Genomic DNA, 18,859 nt, shown 5'->3' with positions numbered 1-18,859 from the left:
TGAAATTTTTTTCGAAAGGGTTAGAGTTGTTCTCTTATACAGACAATATATCAATTTCTTGGTCTGGTTGTACACTTGAACAGTTGAGTTCGCGTACTGCCTTGCCTACAGTGTAAGACTAATGTGTCAATCACCAACAATGGATTCACTTACTTACCTTGCGGCGGCTATTTGCAAATGCGGTTCCCCCTGCAATTACTATCAGCGGGGCATCCTCTCAATATGACGCAGCTACCGAACTCTTACCAGTGCTGATCTCCGCTGTCAGAAACAACGACAGACTTGGGGGCAGTCTTCAGATCAGCTTCATTTTCAAGCCACCGGGGCTGAAATCGTGTCCGGGGCTCGTCGCGCTATAACAACACCTGAGCGCAGAACAAGATGTTGTTTACCAGCGTGACAATTGTTTTGCTGGGCGGTGGGTGGAGTTCCAGTTTTCTTCCTGCGGCCTCTTTTCTTAAGGCGGCAAAGTATATCTACGGTATTTTTTTTTTGTTTTATTTACTATATTTTCAATTGATCGAGTATGTTTCATGAACAAAACAACTCAAAATATATCATTGTCCGGCTACCGTGAAGAATACAAATGTCCACTCTCTATTATTTGATCCAAAGTACGAAGGGAAGCCCCAGTGTGCAGGTCCACCTTAACAGGAGGAGCAAATCCTGACGCCTTCTCACCTCTCTCATCGAACTGCACTTTACAATGGAGGCTGAGGCGATGCAAAACGCCCCCCCCCCCATCCACCCACGACCCGACTTTGTTTATGTCGATACCAGAACTCAATCTCTGCAATTGTCACCATATTGATTCCGACCGGTGGAGCGAAATCGCCCGTCATATCTCCCAAAGCTGCAGTGCAAAAGTTAGATCAATTACCTCAAGTTTCTTTCTATATTTTAAGAAGTCACATTTGTAGCCATTGTGTGTAGTTATTTCCCATACCGAAAGAAGTTATGCGCTGTCTTGAAAACGATCTGGGGAGATGTGGTGAAATCACCCATATTGGAGTTTACAAGATTAAAGGTTGATCTCAGTGAAACATTTAAGAGTTAAGAATGCAGAGAAGTGCGAGGATTTGCACTTCGGTGGGACCATCTAGAGTAGGTCTTACACAGTAGGGCACTAGGAAGTGTGGTAGAACAAAGGGATATAGGAATACAGGTCCACACTTAATTGAAAGTTGCATCACAGGTAGATGGGGTCGATAAGAAAGCTTTTGGCATATTGGCCTTCGTAAATCAATGTATTGAGTATAGGAGATGGGATGTCATGTTGAAGTTGTAAGACATTCGTGAGGTCTAACTTGGAGTATTGTGTGCAGTTTTGGTTCCCTACAGACAGGAAAGATGCGAGCAAGGTTGAAAGAGTGCAGAGAAAATTTAGAAGGATGTCGCTGGGTCTGGAGGACCTGAGTTATAAGGAAAGATTGAATAGGTTAGGACTTTATTCTTTAGAACATAGAAGACTGAAAAGAGATTTGATAGAGGTGTACAAAATTATGAGAGGTATAAATTGAGTAAACGCAAGCAGGCTTTTACCACTGAGGTTGAGTAGAACTACAACCAGAGGTCATGGGTTAAAGGTGAAAGGTGAGAGGTTAAGGGGACCATGAGAGGAAACTTCTTCACTCAGAGGGTCGTGGGAGTGTGGAATGAGCTGCCAGCACAAGAGGTGCATGTGGGCTTGATTACAATGTGTAAGAGAAGGTTGGCTAGGTGTATGAATAGTAGGAGTATGGAGGCTATGATCCAGGTGCAGGTTGACGGGAGTAGGCAGTTTAACTAATTTTGGCATGGATCAGATGGGCCAAAGGGCTTGTTTCAGTGTTGTATGTCTCTATGGTTCTTTTGCCAGGAATTGATAAGGTAGATGTTGAGAATCTGCTTCTCCTGGATGGAAAAGCCTCAGACTGATGGCATACATGGACTGAGCGGGAAAATGGACGAGATGGGGGAGGATGGTGGTGATTTGTGGGGCTTCTTATTTCTAAAACTCTCCCTTTCCCCTCACCCCCTTTCTCTGTTTTTCCAATTCATACTCATTCTACCACAGTTCTACTCTCTCTTACCCCATTCGAATGAGAATCAGGTTTATTATCACTAATATTTCATGAAATCTGTTGTTTTGCGGCAATGGTACAGTTTTAGACATAGAAATTACTATAAATTAGATTAAACAAATAGATAGACAGTGCAAAAGGGGAATAATGAGGTGATATTTCTGGTTTCATGGGCAATTCAAAAATCTGATGGTCCATGGAAGGGAAGAAGCTATTTCTGAAATGTTGAATGTGTTTCTCCATACTCTTGTACCTCCTGATGATTGAGTGTAATTTTTCTGAGGCACCATCTCTTGAAGATGTCTTTGATGATTGGCAGGGCTGTGCCCATGACAGAGCTCGCTGGGTTTGCAGCCCTTTTCAGTCCAGTGCATCGGAGTCTTCATACCAGGCTGTGCTGCAGCCAGTCAGAATGCTCTCCACTGTACACAAGACCATAAGATATAGGAGAAGTGGGACATTCGGCCCGTCAAGTCTGCTCCGCCATTCAATCATGGGCTGACCCAATTCTTCCAGTCATCCCCACTCCCCTGCCTTCTCCCCATACCCTTTGATGCCCTGGCTAATCAAGAACCTATCTATCTCTGCTTTAAATGCACCCAGTGACTTGGCCTCCACAGCCGATTATGGCAACAAATCCACAGATTTACCACCCTCTGACTTAAGTAATTTCTCCGCATCTCTGTTCTAAATGGACGTCCTTCAATCCTGAAGCCATGCCCTCTTGTCCTAGACTCCCCTACCATGGAAAATAGCTGCCTTATCCCATCTGTTCAGGCCTTTTAACATTTGGAATGTTTCTACGAGATCCCCTCTCATTCTCCTGAACTCCAGGGAATACAGCCCAAGAGCTGCCAGACGTTCCTCATATGGTAACCCTTTCTAAATCTGTAGAAATTTGCCGGAGCCTTTGGTGACATACCCAATTTCCTCAAACTTCTAGTGAACTAGAGCCACTAGTATGCCCAGGATTTGTTAGGCTCAGGATAGATCATCTCTCTTCCTCCATTTGCTCTCTCACTTCTATTCACTTTCTCTTGCCCCATTTGCACTCTCTGCACCTGACTCATTCTCTCTCTCTCCCCCCCATTCAGAGTGAAGACTTTCCAGGCGCAAATCCATGGTCTCGCTAGACTAATGGATGCCATCTTATTGTAATGTAGCTTAAGTTTATTATCATGGGCATACATACTCAGAGTATAAAAGACATAAAAGTTAGCTTTCTACAGCAGCAGTGCCACACATTACCAACATGAAAAACACATAGTTAACATAGACTTAAATTAACATAAATTAAATATAACTTACATAACAAAATATACATAACCATATTAGTGCATTTTGAGAGAAAAATGAAATGTAGTGTTTTGATTTTTCAGATCTATTCAAGAATACGCTGGCAGCGGTGAATATGCTGTTCTTGAACCTTGAGGTGTGGGTTTTTCCTGCTCCTGTACCTTTGCCTGATGGCAACATTTTGAAGAGGGCATGGCCCAGATGGTGGAGATCCTTAAGGATAAATGTCACCTACCTTAGATTTTCCCTATTATTGATGTTGTCAGTGGAGGGTAGAGCAGAGCCATGGTGCACCTGGCTAATTGACTACTTATTGTAGCCTCGTATCGCTATACATTTGAGTTTCCATACTAGGCCATGGTACAACCAGTTAGAACACTTTACACTGTACATCTTAAATTTGTCTGATCTGTCTGAGTGTTTGATGGCACACTGAATCTCCTTAAACTTCTAGGAAAATAAACATTCAGGCATGTATTCCTCATGAATTCTATGTGTTGGGCCCAGAATAGATCTTCCAAGATGTTAACACTTGGAAATTTGAAGCTGCTTGCCCAATCGGCCACAGACACTTCAATGAGGATTGGTGCACACTCGCTTGCCCTTCCCTTCTTAAGTTCCATATCCAGTCCTTTGGTTTTGCTGACAATGAAGGCAAGGTTGTTGATATGATACCACTCAACTACTGCATAGAATTAGGATCGGGTTAACTTTATAGCAGAATAATTAGCTGGAAGAATTTAACTTGTCAAAGGTAGGCATCATAGCAATGGTGCTGCTATCAAATATTGGTAATGGTAACAGCTTGGCATTTGTATGGTTAATATGTCACTTGCTGTTTATAATCTCATGCCTGAATTTTATCCAGATTTTGCTGTACACTTAATTTTCTAAGAAATAGATGGTAAGTTTAGGAAGTTGCACTGAAGGACATGTTTAGGACATGGAGACAGCGCCTTCTGTATTTCCAACCCCTGGATCATTTTTCCCTGGACATCCTTCGACTACAGTTTTATCATGACTCCTTGATATCATACATGATTGAATGCTGCATAGACAGCACGGGCAGTCAACTCTGGAGATCATCTCTTTGATCCGCACTTGGACCAACACCACGATGTAGCTCAGAACTGAATGTTTCTCATGAAACTCACACTGTTCATTGGTGAGCAGGGTACTGTTCATTTGGGTGTTGCTTGGTAGTGCTGTTGACCACAGTTTCCATCACTTTGTTGATGATTGAGTGTAATCAGAATCAGAATCAGAATCCTTTATTATTGCCAAGTATGTGGACACATACAGGGAATTTGATGCCGGTTTCCCTGAGCTCTCGCTGTACAGAATCAAAAAGCAAACAAAACAATAGTGCAAATAATCATGAACTATGTACAATGAGGTATACCTGTGTATGTACAGGTAGATTGGTTTATAATAGACTAAAATTCAAGTGTTCATAAGACTGATGGCATACGGAAAGAAACTGTTCTTGTACCTATTTGTCCTGGCATACAGTGATCTGAAGCGCCTACCAGAAGGAAGGAGTTGGAACAGGTGATGTCCAGGGTGTGATGGGTCTACAATGATGCTGCTTGCTCGCTTCCTGACTCTAGATGCATATTAGTCCTGCATATAACCTGATTAGGGACTAATTAGCCAGATTAGATTTCTCATATTTTTTGAGGATGAGCACACCTGGGCAATTTTCCACATATTCAGACAGATAACAGTAACATAGCTATACTGATGTCAGCTTTGGTTGACACAGCTTGTTCTGGAGCACAACTCTTCTGAATCAATGTCAGGGTGTTGTTTAGTCCCATGGTCTTTGCTGTCATCTCACATGGAGTGAATTGAATAGACTGGCTTCTGATAGCAGTGGTCTTAAGAGGAAACAAAAATATGTCATCTATGAATGAACATTCTTCTCCCATTTGCTATTTCAGATTTAATTAGCACATGTACTTCAAAATATGCAGTGAAATGTGTCCTTTGCATCAACAAGGATCTGTTGGGGGCAGTCCACAAGTGTAGCCACACGCTATTACATCTAGATGTGGCAGAGTTTCAGAGCTTTAATCTGATTGATTGGTTGTGGGATTGCTAACCTTTGCCTATTGCATGCTAGTTTTGCTGTCTAGCACAATTGCAGCTTCACAAGGTGGACCTCTAATTTTTAGCTATATTTAGTGATGTTCCCAATAGGGAGTAGCAGCAGGAAATCTAGAATAGTACAGTCAAGCAGAAGGAAGCTGGTTTTATAAAAGGGACATCTTGTTTGTCGAATTAATTTGGGTTTGAGATTGTAACAATAATGGGGAACTAGCAAATGGACTTCCAATAAAAACACTTGATAAGGTGCCACGTAAAAGATAAAAGTTTCTGCACAAGATAAGATCTCCTCACATTGGTGGCAATGTATTAGCATGGATGGAGAATTAATAACATAACAGAAACCAAACCTAGGAGAAATGTGTCATTGGCAAGTTGTACCTAAAGGACTGCCACAGGGATTAGTGCAGGGGCTTCAACCATTTTTAATCTATACTAATGATTTAGATGATGGGATTGAATATTGCCAGGTCTACTGATTGTACAAAGGTGTATAGGTAAACAAATTGTGAAGATAGCAAGGTAAGCCTGCAAGAAGTATAGAAGATTTAGCAAGAGGCCGAGACATTTGTCAGATGAAGTACGTATAATGTGAGGAAGTGTGGAATTATGCCCATGGAAGGACAAATAGAGAAGCAGAACATCATTGAAGTGGAAAGGGATGATAGAATGCTATAGACGGATCTGTAGGCCCTCAAATATGGACCACAGAATGGTAATCTGCAGATACAGCAAGTTATTTGGAAGGCAAATGGAATGTTGTTCTTTACTGCATTGGGAAAAGGGATAGAATATTAAGTGGAAGAGGTCTCATTGCAACTGTGTGAGTGTTGAAGAGACTATAGCTGGAGTCTTGTGTATAATTTTATTTTTGTTTAGGGAGGGAGAGCCCTGCAATGAGAACTTTATGTTTCTATTTATAAAGTTTGATTTCTAGAATGAAGGGGTTAACGTATGAGGATGGATTGATAAGTTTCACTTATGCTCATTTGATTTTTTTTTAATGAAAGGTGACTTTAGTGAAACGTATGAAACTTTTAGGGGACTTGACTTGATTAATTCCAAGCACATGTTTTCCCCTTGTAGGAAGACTAGAACTAATTTCAGAATAAGGACTACTCCACTTAATTCAGAAAATAATTCATAAGTTTCTTATCCTTGGTGGATTGTGAATCTTTAGGATGCTACGTACTGAAAATTCAAATAGACAGAACTTTGGAGCCTAAGGGAGTGGAGGTCAACGGGAACCAGCTTTATTAACAAGAAAGTGGAGGTCAGGCTAAGGTTCAATCAGCCATTACCTTATTGAATGACAGAGGCTCAGGAAGGTAGAAGGCCTTCTCCAGCTCCTGCTTTTTAATGCAATTTGCATCTGAAGAGGCATGAGAACTTTGAGTGATGTCACCAGCTGATTAACTTGCATCTATCATGAATGAACCCTCTTTTATCTCCTTCAAAGATTTCTATAATATTTGGTTCACTGGAGTAAATAGAAGCTGATTTATAGGGACTTCAAGAAAAACTAAGATAGATCTAAATTACTTAAATTTAGACACAATAATTGTGTTAAATTGGTGAGCTGCAGTTACAAATAATATGATGCCATAGCAATAACTGAATAGCTTCCTTTTGGGCTGTTACAGATCTATGCTTCCAATTATGTAAATATCTGACTAAAATCAGTTATTATCAAGTATCTTTTCAAAAAATATATTCTTGATTTAGATTTGTTGCTTCTCCAATGAATTGTTTCTTTGCCAGGGTGTGAAAATTAAGAACATTTTCTGGCCATAGAAGAACATATTGATCAGTTAATGGAGTTTGGATATTCATCTCTTGGATGACTTAGGACACTCACACAATTTCTGGTGTCTAAACTTTCCAGTAGAATTTCCCTGTCATGCAAGCAGATAACTCTATTGCCATGGAAATGCCCACTTTATGTTAATGTTAGTGTTGTATTTCTGATTACCTCTTGGTATCTTATTGAAGAACTGTAAAACAGCTTCATATTGCTGGATGTTGTGAGGTGTCAGTACACCGTTTATTTGGACAATTTTTCCCTCTGTTTTATTGGAGTGCAAGACATTACTTATTTCATTTATTATGTTTCGAGTCCGGGCCTGAAACAGATGTGTCTTTAATCAGTGTGAAGAGAAACTTATTTACTTATGTACAATGGCAAAGGAAAGCTATGTAATTTGACAGAAGTTAGTCAAGAAACATTTTTCCCATTTTTTGAAGAATTTTTTAGTCAATGATTCTTGAGATATGTGCCTTTAACCCCAACACCCTCTATTCCACTACTTGCTTTTCAGTCTGCCACACTAGAGTAAAATTTGGGACTTGCAATGAGCAACACTGTGGGAGATCAAAATGTATTAAGAAAATACTTTATTCATACGTAGACTTGGGTCATTATACTTATGTACAAACTGAATAATTGTCATGGACTAATGTTTATATTTTAATTTTGACAAATGCATAAATAAACCACATGTTTAAATCAGAAGGAATGATTATTAAAGCAAATGAATGAGTATTGATAATGTAAATCCACAATTGATATCCTTTTTGCAGCAGGAGGAAAGATGCTGAAGAGAATGATAGGAAAGACCAAGGTACCTGCTATTTCTGATAGTGATTCATATCTGTGCCTTTTGTATAGAGATAAATGTTTGTTTTGTGGTTGGAATCCCACCAGAGATGGTTAGTCTCTCTCCTGTTCTTGTGGTGGGCAACACAGCAGCGAGTAATAATTTTATTCATTTGAGCCCTGGGAAAGATTTTCAAGGAACCAATTTACCATTGTGAAAGAACGTTGCAAAGAAAATATAGGCATAATTGTGATAGAATAAGGTGTAATTTTCCAGTGACATATAGCTAACACAGGACAGTAGTAAAGGAAAAGGTCATTCGTGGCAGTGCAAGGAAAGGGTGCATGAAAGGCCTTGGGAAAAGATACACAATACTGATCAAGTCTCATTTTAGTACTGGTGAGCGAATTCAATTTATGTTGATATCAATGAAATTCTAGATAGCATTCATGCATCCTCTCATCCATATCTGTTTACCATCTGTGGCTCATTCCCTTGTTCAGTTAATTTACCAGCATCTCTATTCTGTTGGTTTCATCATGCCCTCAGACATCTCTTAGCTCCATAACATCACTACCCTCTTCATTGTGACCATTGTTGCCACTCTTTTAAGTTTCTACCAGCTTGTCACAAAAAACTGTGGGTCAATTGTTTAAGAAAAATAACAAGATGGCTTGAGTCACAAAAATAGATTGAGGTGCTTTTATTTACCTCAAAACAAGAAAAAAGCTGGGAAAAAAACAATATATATAAAGCCACCCTCAGACTAAACACAAAAGAAAAAAAACCCGAAGCCTTGGTAACCTGAGGCTTATAACTGCTAAGCCCCTCCCCCAGAACAACCAAAAGCTAATTAACTCAATTATCCAATTAAAGATGGTATCCTCCACCATCAGCACACCTGTGCAGGTTGCTGCTGCCTCTAGATGAGGCAGCTCTGTGGAGCAGCTCTGGTTCAGACCCAGTCGCTATTACTGCCGGGGATGAGTGTTTTACCGAGTGTGCCATGTGCTGTCTGTAATCAGTGACGGGCCTTCGTCACACAGCTCATGAGAACTTCCCAGTAAAGAAGAATGCTTTGGCAATATTGGATAAAGAGAAGGTACTTAAAAAGCTAGTTGTCATGAGTAGAAAAGTGATACATTGTGGCTTTCTGGTGAAAGTAAGGGTGGAAATTGCACAGACTATATTGTGGGAGAGAGAGACCATTATTTAGTTACCGAGTTCTTCTTGAACTTTCAGCAAGAATTGACTGATCCAACTTTCCTCACCATTCTTCCACCCTATCCCTATAACCTTTACTTCCCTGACTGATTAAAAGTTGATCTAATTTGGCTTTGAAAATATCTGAAGATTTAACCGCCACAGATTTTGGAAGCAAGGAATTCCAAAGGCTCGCAACTGTTTAAGACTATAAATTTTTTCTCGATTTTTTTCTTACATATGTGCCAATGTATTCTGAATCTATGTATTCTTGTGCGATCCCAGCATTTACCCTGATAAAATTCTCAGGGTAACTCCAATGAGTTCAGATTCAACCTTTCCCCATTAGACTTTCCTTCCATGCTTGGAACATCATAGTGAATTTAATGATAGTGTTTCTTTCCTTAAATATAGGGACCAAAATTGTTTGCTCTAGATATACTCTCACTAGTGCCCAGTGGTAAGAGTTCACTACTTGATACAATAACTTCCTTAAAATAAAAGCCAACATTCCATTTGTCTTCCCAATTCTGTATGAACTGCATGAACTTTTGTGTCCTATGCCCTCCAGTCCCATCATCCTGCAGCTTTCTCCATTTAAATAATAATTTGTTTTCTCATCCATCCTTGCAAACAACTTCACATTTCCCTCTTCATACTCCATTTTCCAACCTTATAGCTATTCATTTAATCTATCATCTCTCTGAAAGCAGTTTGTATTTTCTTCATCGCATGCCTTCCCCTCTACTTTTGTACCACCCATGTGTACGGTTAAAGTGTGTTTGCTTCCTTCCTCTAAGTCATTAGTGGACAATTTATTAGGTGACCACTGAACGTATGTTCGTGGACTTCTGCTGCTGTAGCTGATCTATTGAAAAGTTCATTTAGAGATACTCTTCTGCACACTAATCTTGAGCACGTGGTTATTTGAGTTACTGCTGCCTTCTTGTCAGCTTCAACCTGTTTGGCCATTATCCTCTGACCTCTCCCGTTTACAAAGTGGTTTCATCCACAGAATTATCACTCACTGATGTTTTTAGTTTTTCACACAACTCTCAAGACTGGTATGTGTGAAAATCTCAGATGATCAGCAGTTTCTGAGGAACTCAAACCACCCCGTCTGACACCAACAATCATTCCACAGTCTAAGTCACTTAGATCTTATTTTTTATCCATTCTGACATTTGGTCTGAGCAATAACAACTGAACATCTTGACCACGTCTGCATGCTTTTACGCACTGAGTTGTTGCCACATGATTGCCTGATAAGATTTTTGCATTAACAATTGTACAGTGTACATAATAAAGTGGCCACTGAAAGTACACTGTAAACAACAGTTCAAAGTCAATTTATTATCAAAGTACGTACAGGTGTATGTCATCACAAACAACCTTGAGATTCATTTCTTGTGGGCATACTCAATAAATCTAATAACCAAAATAGAATCAATGAAAGACTGTGCCAACAGGGCAGACAAGCAGAGTCCAAAAGACAACAAACTGTGAAAATATAAAAAGAAAGAAAAACTGAATGAATGAATGAATAAAGATTAAAATATTATCAAGAACATGTGATGAAGAGTCCTTGAAAGCGAGTTGATAGGTTGTGAGAACAGTTCTGTGATGGGGTGTGTGCTTCTAGTACAAAATCCCTATGACACCCCACTGGTTATAGAATGCCAATCTGAAAATGATACCCTTCTCCCCAAGCATGGCTTCCTGCTGCTTAGCCAATCCTATATCCATGTAAAAATATTACCTCCAACACCATGATCTTCTATCTTATATAGTAACTTTTTGTTACCTTGTCAAATGCCTCTTGAAAATTCGAATATATCCGTAGGTTCACCATTATATGCTCTACCTCAGAAATATATAATACTTTCGCCAGCTTGATTAAGTAACCACTAGCCAAATGTTTTTTTGCCACCTGATGAATACTTACCATTTTTCCAGCTATCAGCATATAGTTACTTTCTTTTTGCTCTCCACCCTTTTGAAAGGATATGTTACATTTCTAGTTTTCCAGCCCTTTAGTACTTTCCTAGAATCTAAAGAATTTTGGAAGATACAAGCTTTGCATTCAGATTCACTGTATCCATTTCATTCAGGATCCTTGGATGCATCAGGACCTGGAATTTATCGGAATTTACCCTGTTAATTAGCGATGCTGATGGTATTTAAGTCCTCCAAGACTATTTCCTATTAATGGGATATTCATTGTGCTACTTTTGTAGGACTTCTGCAAAACATCTGCTTTGCTTCTCTGTATTTCTTTGTTCCCCACAGCTATTTTCCTAGACTATACTTTAAGGGATCCATGTCGCCCTCTCTCTTCCTTATTATATACTTCATGAACCTGGAGATGGAAAACTCTGATTTTAAATCTCCACTGCCTTGTAGCCATACCCACCCTTGGGGAAGGCTTCGGGAGTAAACCCCGAGGAAGAAATCCGGAGCCAGAGTCCCTAAGGCAGTTTGATGTTGTTTACAACTTCACTCTTGACAACCTCTGCGATGACACTGGTACCAAGCTGTATCGGCACTTGCCCTTACCTTGGACTACATCAGTGATGTGGAGAGGGGGAATAATGGACAACAGCCGGTTCTTCAAATCTTCCTGCCCAGGCTTGCACCCTGGAGAGGACACAGTCCACCACAGCTGTAAACTCATAATCCTCTGGGATTGACGGCTGCCTACTAATACTTAATGAAACTATTATTGACGGAATTTATTTTACGTACCCTCATAGTTTCTTTTCTCCTTTTTTTTCAAACCTCCTTTGCCAGATTCTTAGAATCATTTCTCCTTAATTGGAATGTATTTTATCATGGAAAGTAAAAGGAGAGGTGATGTTAACTAACTGGTACAATTTGAAAGCTGGAAAGTGTGGTGTTCTGATAAGTGGCAAGAAAAAAAATGACCAAGGGATTTATGTTTATGAATTATTTGAGGCTGTAGGAAAACTTTAAAGAGCTTTGCTTTAAAATAATGTGGAAGGAATTCTTGGTGTCATCCTTACAGGAGCCAAGCATGAGATCAAGGAAATTATTCAACTCTTTATAAAACCAGCCAGATCTTGAATCAGGATATTACTCAATGAAGTATGTCAAAGATTCAAAGAGACTGCAGAATGGATTTGTATGTAGATCTGATACCAGAGATATGATTTTAGTCATGTTGAAGGACTCAAGAAGCTGGGGTTGCTCTCTGCAATGATGGTCAAAAGAAACCTTGATAGATGCCCCACCTCCCCCCCCCCCACCCCATCTGTTATTTATTTTTATACACACATTCTTTCTCTCACTCTCCTTTTTCTCCCTCTGTCCCTCTGAATATACCCCTTGCCCATCCTCTGGGTTCCCCCCCAGCTCTTGGCTCCATCCCTCCCCCTCCTGTCTTCTCCTATCATTTTGGATCTCCCCCTCCCCCTCCCACTTTCAAATCCCTTACTCACTCTTCCTTCAGTTAGTCCTGACGAAGGGTCTCGACCTGAAACGTCGACTGTACCTCTTCCTACAGATGCTGCCTGGCCTATTGCATTCACCAGCAACTTTGATGTGTGTTGCTTGAATTTCCAGCATCTGCAGAATTCCTGTTGTTTTAGATGCCTCAAAGGTCATGTTTGTAATTGATGGAGTAAATCAAAAGGTGATGTGTTTGTGATTTCTACAGGCTGGATAAATTGTACTTCACCTATTTCTTCTTGGGAAGCTTCACTGGTATATTGGGGAAGGGGGCATTGAAACTAATGTAGTTTAGTGAGGAGGGTGGGGGAGATGGTTGAGTACAGGGACATGCCAGGTAAAAGGAAAAAATAGTGCAAAAAAAGTTTGGGAGAGGTAATTAACTTCAGAACAAAGAAAAGATTGTTTCTAGACAGAGTCAGGTTAAGAAAGAACACAATAAGGTGTAAGATACATTTAGAATGAATGTATGTAAACAAAAAATTGTATCAAACATGAAGCATATTAGGGAAGAAGTATATTAAATAAAGTTGACTAGGTTCACAGACTAATGACCTGGGACCTTAATGTTGTGGCAATGAAACAATGTTTAAAAAAAATGGAGGGAACAAGCTATAAATATTTCTGAACTAATGATCTTCAGGAAGAAAGGGAAGTGGCAGTATTGCTAAAGGAGAATATTACAGTGCCAGAGAGAGGGAGAAGATTTCCCGGGGTGAACAGGGGTAGCATCTCCCTGTTTAGACTTAAGAAAGAAAGCAGGTGTGATTACATTATGGGAACTACTTCGTAGGTCCAGACTGGAGGAAAAGATATTAGGTAACAAATTTGCAAGGAAGTTGCAGAGATTTAAAAATAAACATAGTATAATCTTGGAAATCATTTATTATTACCACAGTTACTGAGGTACAGTGAAAGGCTTGTCTTATATATTGTTCTTACAGATCAAATCATTGCACGGTGCACTGAGGTAGAACAAGGTGAAACAATAGAAAAATGCAGAATAAAGTGCAACAGAAAGAGAAAGTGCATTGCAGGTAAAACAATAAAGTACAAAATCATAATGAGATTGATTGTGTGGTCGGGTACATTTTATTGTACTCGGGAACATTTAGTAGATTTAACAATGGGGTAGGAGCTGTCCTTGGGCCTGGTAGTTCATGCTTTCAGGCTTTTGTATATACTACTCAATGAAAGAGATGAGAAGAGCGATGAAGTCTTCAACATCCAAATATCGATTGAATTAATACAGGCATAAAGGCAAATGGAGAGAAGAATTTCCTAAGTCTGTTCAAGAGAAGGTTCTTGATTGCTATGCTGCTGGTCCAACAGAAAGACTTGGGTCTGTGAAATGAGTGAGACCAAATGGGCAAGTTTCACTGAGGAACTTAAAGGAAACAGTGATCATAATATTATCAAGGTTTAGAGCAGGGTTAGGCAACCTTAAGCACAAATTATTTTCTAGCATGCTTTATTCATTAATTTGAGGCAAAACATAACTAGATTATTTAAATGATAATTCCCATATCTCAAGTTTTTTATGGCATTTATCTGGCCCACCGTCCGCTCATTAATACCCGATCTGGCCCACAGAGGCAAAAAGGTTGCCGACCTCTGGTTTGGAGTTTCAATGGAGTGATAACAACTCTGGCCCAAGTGAATGAACGTCAGGTCTTCAAAGTGTAAATTTTGGTTCTGGTATAGTACATTCCCATTAGAGAGAACGTTAGAGAAAATAAAAATAAAACCAAACTTCCTTGAAGACCACAAAGATAGAGATCAAAATAAAGAAGGAAAACAGAGAATATGACAGACTTAACGCAAGTGAAGAACAGACTGATATGAGAAAAGGAAGTGGGAGATCATGAGAATAGATTGGCAGCAAACTTAAAAGAGAATCATGCAATATCCTATTAACATGGGACAAGAGAAGGTTTGCAAGAAAAGTGGGACAGTTTGGCGACTAGGAAGTCAGAGAATGTGGATGAAAAATAGATGTTCCGGATGGGCTGTAGTTGATAAAGTGCAAGTACTATAAAGATTAGCTTTACTTAAAGAAGTTAAATCACCCGGACTAAAAGAGATGAAATAATGTTGGAAACTATTAAGACTTTGGCCATAATTTTCCAAACATTGATAGATTCAGGGATGGTACTTAAAAATTGTAAATGTTACCATGCATTTTCATTCAATAAACATTTTAGTGTTAAGTCCATGAGCCATAGACCCATTGCTTTAGTCGTGGTGGTAGTTAAAAGTTCTAGGAGCAACAATGAAGAGTAACATAAGCAACCCTTTGGAAAAGTGTAGATGGATTAGTGAAAGCCATGTGGATTTCTTAAGGTAAATTTTAGCTTGATAGGGATTTTGGTGGAAAACCAGAGAGGGCCAGTGTAGGAAATGTGATTGAACTGGTATATATGGTCATCCAAGTGACATTTGACAAAGTGCCACATCATCACACTTCATAATACTTGAAAGCCATGGCTTAAAAGGTTTTATGTCCACATTGGTATAATATTGACAAGATAACAGGAAATGTAGAGATATAAGCAAAAGGTTGTTATTTTGAACAACAAGCAAGGGAGCAGTAGAGTTTCACAGAGGTTGATTCCAGTATCACTGCTTTTCTTGATATTAACTGCAGCTGGAATAATTCTGTTCAGTTCCAGGCAACATGCTTTTGTTTTAGAAAAGTCAGAAAAAGTTTGAAGAATGTACAAAATAGACATACCAAAATTATTTCAGGGACAAGAGAATTTAGTTATATGGAAGGAGGTGAGAAGTTGTAGTTCTTCTCAGTGGATTGGAATGGAAGACATTACTTATGATCTGAAAAGGGTATTTAAGGTTATGAAAGGCATAGACACCAATAGATAAAGTGAAACTCAAAGTTCAAACTTCATAGTAGATTTATTACCCAAGTACATGTTCCCTGAGTACATACTCTGAGCAGTGTCGTTGTTCCTACGTGCTTCAATGTCGCCACCATCGTCCCCGTGCTGAAGAAGTCTTCAGTGTCCTGCCTCAATGATTACCGTCCCGTTGCACTCACATCCATCATCATGAAGTGTTTCGAGAGGCGTTTTGAGAGGCACATCAAGTCCCTGCTGCCCCCCTCACTGGACTCCCTGCAGTTCGCGTACCGTCCCAACCGTTTAACAGACGATGCCATTGCCATCACCCTCCACCTGGCCTTAACCCACCTGGACAAAAAAAGACACATCCATTCGAATGCTGTTCATAGACTTCAGTTCAGCATTCAACACGATCATTCCTCAGAAACTGATTGGAAAGCTGAGCCTACTGGGCCTGAGCACCTCCCTCTGCAACTGGATCCTAGACTTCCTGACTGGGAGGCCTCAGTCAGTCCAGATTGGAAGCAGCATCTCCAACACCATCACACTGAGCACGGAGGCCCTCCAGGGCTGTGTGCTCAGTCCACTGCCGTTCACTCTGCTGACCCACGACTGTGCTGCAACACACAGCTCGAGCCACATCATCAAATTCACCGATGACACGACCGTGGTGGGTCTCAGCAAGAACGATGAGTCAGCATACAGAGAGGAGGTGCAGTGGCTAACGGACTGGTGCAGAGCCAACAACCTGTCTCAGAATGTAAACAAAACAAAAGAGATGGTTGTTGACTTCAGGAGGACATGGAGCGATCACTCTCCGCTGAACATCGACGACTCCTCAGTAGAGATCGTTAAGAGCACCAAATTTCTTTGTGTTCACCTGGCGGAGAATCTCACCTCATCCCTCAACACCAGCTCCATAGCAAAGAAAGCCCAGCAGCATCTCTACTTTCTGCAAAGGCTGAGAAAAGTCCATCTCCCACCCCCCATCCTCACCACATTCTACAGAGGTTGTATTGAGAGCATCCTGAGCAGCTGCATCACTGCCTGGTTCGGAAATTGCACCATCTCGGATCACAAGACCCAGCAGCGGATAATGAGGTCAGCTGAGAAGATCATCGAGGTCTCTCTTCCCGCCATCACAGACACAGACACCACACACTGCATCCACAAAGCAAACAGCATTATGAAGGACCCCACATCCCCCTCATATAAACTCTTCTCCCTCCTGCCATCTTGAAAAAGGCACCAAAGGATTCGGGCTCTGACAACCAGACTATGTAAAAGTTTCTTCCCCCAAGCAATCAGACTCCTCAATACCCAAAGCCTGGCTTGACACCAACCTACTATACCCGCTACTGTGCCTACTGTCTTATTTATTATTTATTATTGTAGTGCCTGCACTGTTTTGTGCACTTTATGCAGTCCTGGATAGGTCTGTGGTCTAGTGTAGTTCTTGTGTTTTTTTCTTATGTAGTTCAGTATAGTTTTTAACCATATAACATATAACCATATAACAATTACAGCACGGAAACAGGCCATCTCGGCCCTTCTAGTCCATGCTGAACTCTTACTCTCACCTAGTGCCATCGAGCTGCACTCAGCCCATAACCCTCCATTCCTTTCCTGTCCATATAGCTATCCAATTTAACTTTAAATGACAACATCGAACCTGCCTCAACCACTTCTGCTGGAAGCTCGTTCCACACAGCTACTACTCTCTGAGTAAAGAAGTTCCCCCTCATGTTAGCCCTAAACTTTTGCCCTTTAACTCTCAACTCATGTCCTCTTGTTCGAATCTCACCCACTCTCAATGGAAAAAGCCTATCCACGTCAACTCTATCTATCCTCCTCATAATTTTAAATACCTCTATCAAGTCCCCACTCAACCTTCTACATTCCAAAGAATAAAGACCCAACTTGTTCAACCTTTCTCTGTAACTTAGGAGATGAAACCCAGGTAACATTCTAGTAAATCTTCTCTGTACTCTCTCAATTTTGTTGACATCTTTCCTATAATTTGGTGACCAGAACTGTACACAATACTCCAAATTTGGCCTTACCAATGCCTTGTACAATTTCAACATTACATCCCAACTCCTATACTCAATGCTCTGATTTATAAAGGCCAGCATACCAAAAGCTTTCTTCACCACCCTATCCACATGAGATTCCACCTTCAGGGAACTAGGCACCATTATACCTAGATCCCTCTGTTCTACTGCATTCTTCAATGCCCTACTATTTACCATGTATGTCCTACTTTGATTAGTCCTACCAAAATGTAGCACCTTACATTTATCAGCATTAAACTCCATTTGCCATCTTTCAGCCCACTCTTCTAATTGGCCTAAATCTCTCTGCAAGCTTTGAAAACCTACTTCATTATCCACAACTCTACCTATCTTAGTATCATCTGTATACTTACTCATCCAATTTACCACCCCATCATCCAGATCATTAATATATATGACAAACAACACTGGACCCAGTACAGATCCCTGAGGCACACCACTAGACACCGGCCTCCAATCTGACAAACAGTTATCCACCACAATTCACTGGCGTCTCCCATCCAGCCACTGCTGAATCCATTTTACTACTTCAATATTAATACCTAATGATTGAATCTTCCTAACTAACCTTCCATGTGGAACCTTGTCAAAGGCCTTACTGAAGTCCATATAGACAACATCCACTGCTTTACCCTCGTCAGCTTTCCTAGTAACCTCTTCAAAAAATTCAATAAGATTTGTCAAACATGACCTTTCATGCACAAATCCATGTTGACTGTTCCTAATCAGACCCTGTCTATCCAGATAGTTATATATATCATCTGTAAGAATACTTTCCATCAATTTACCCACCACTGACGTCAAACTCACAGGCCGATAATTGCTAGATTTACTCTTAGAACCCTTTTTAAACAATGGAACAACATGAGCAATACGCCAATCCTCCGGCACCATCCCCGTTTCTAATGACATTTGAAATATTTCTATCAGAGCCCCTGCTATTTCCCCACTAACTTCCCTCAAAGTCTTAGGGAATATCCTGTCCGGACCCGGAGACTTATCCACTTTTATATTCCTTAAAAGTGCCAGTACTTCCTCTTCTTTAATCATCGTACTTTCCATAACTACCCTTCTTGTTTCCCTTACCTTACACAATTCAATATCCTTCTCCTTAGTGATTACCGAAGAAAAGGAATTTTTCAAAATCTCCCCCATCTCTTTTGGCTCCACACATAGCTGTCCACTCTGAT

The 18,859-nt window shown here is 40.3% G+C and overlaps 1 protein-coding gene and 1 long non-coding RNA gene across 5 annotated transcripts in view; one reads left to right on the top strand and one right to left on the bottom strand.

The window, feature by feature from the left end:
• LOC140211084 (uncharacterized) overlaps window positions 1–392 on the bottom strand; it is a 360,478-nt gene extending 360,086 nt beyond the window's left edge. For all 3 annotated transcript variants that reach the window (XR_011889382.1, XR_011889383.1, XR_011889384.1), the window contains exon 1: window positions 158–392. This is a non-coding gene — a long non-coding RNA (uncharacterized lncRNA). The remainder of the gene's footprint in view (window positions 1–157) is intronic.
• The window catches only part of adamts9 (ADAM metallopeptidase with thrombospondin type 1 motif, 9), a 267,099-nt gene that overhangs the window by 1,464 nt on the left and 246,776 nt on the right, over window positions 1–18,859 (top strand). The gene's annotated exons all lie outside the window — the stretch shown is intronic.

Source organism: Mobula birostris, chromosome 16 (genome assembly GCF_030028105.1).
Source record: "Mobula birostris isolate sMobBir1 chromosome 16, sMobBir1.hap1, whole genome shotgun sequence".
Taxonomy (NCBI): domain Eukaryota; kingdom Metazoa; phylum Chordata; class Chondrichthyes; order Myliobatiformes; family Myliobatidae; genus Mobula; species Mobula birostris.
This window is presented reverse-complemented; position numbering and strand designations above follow the sequence as displayed.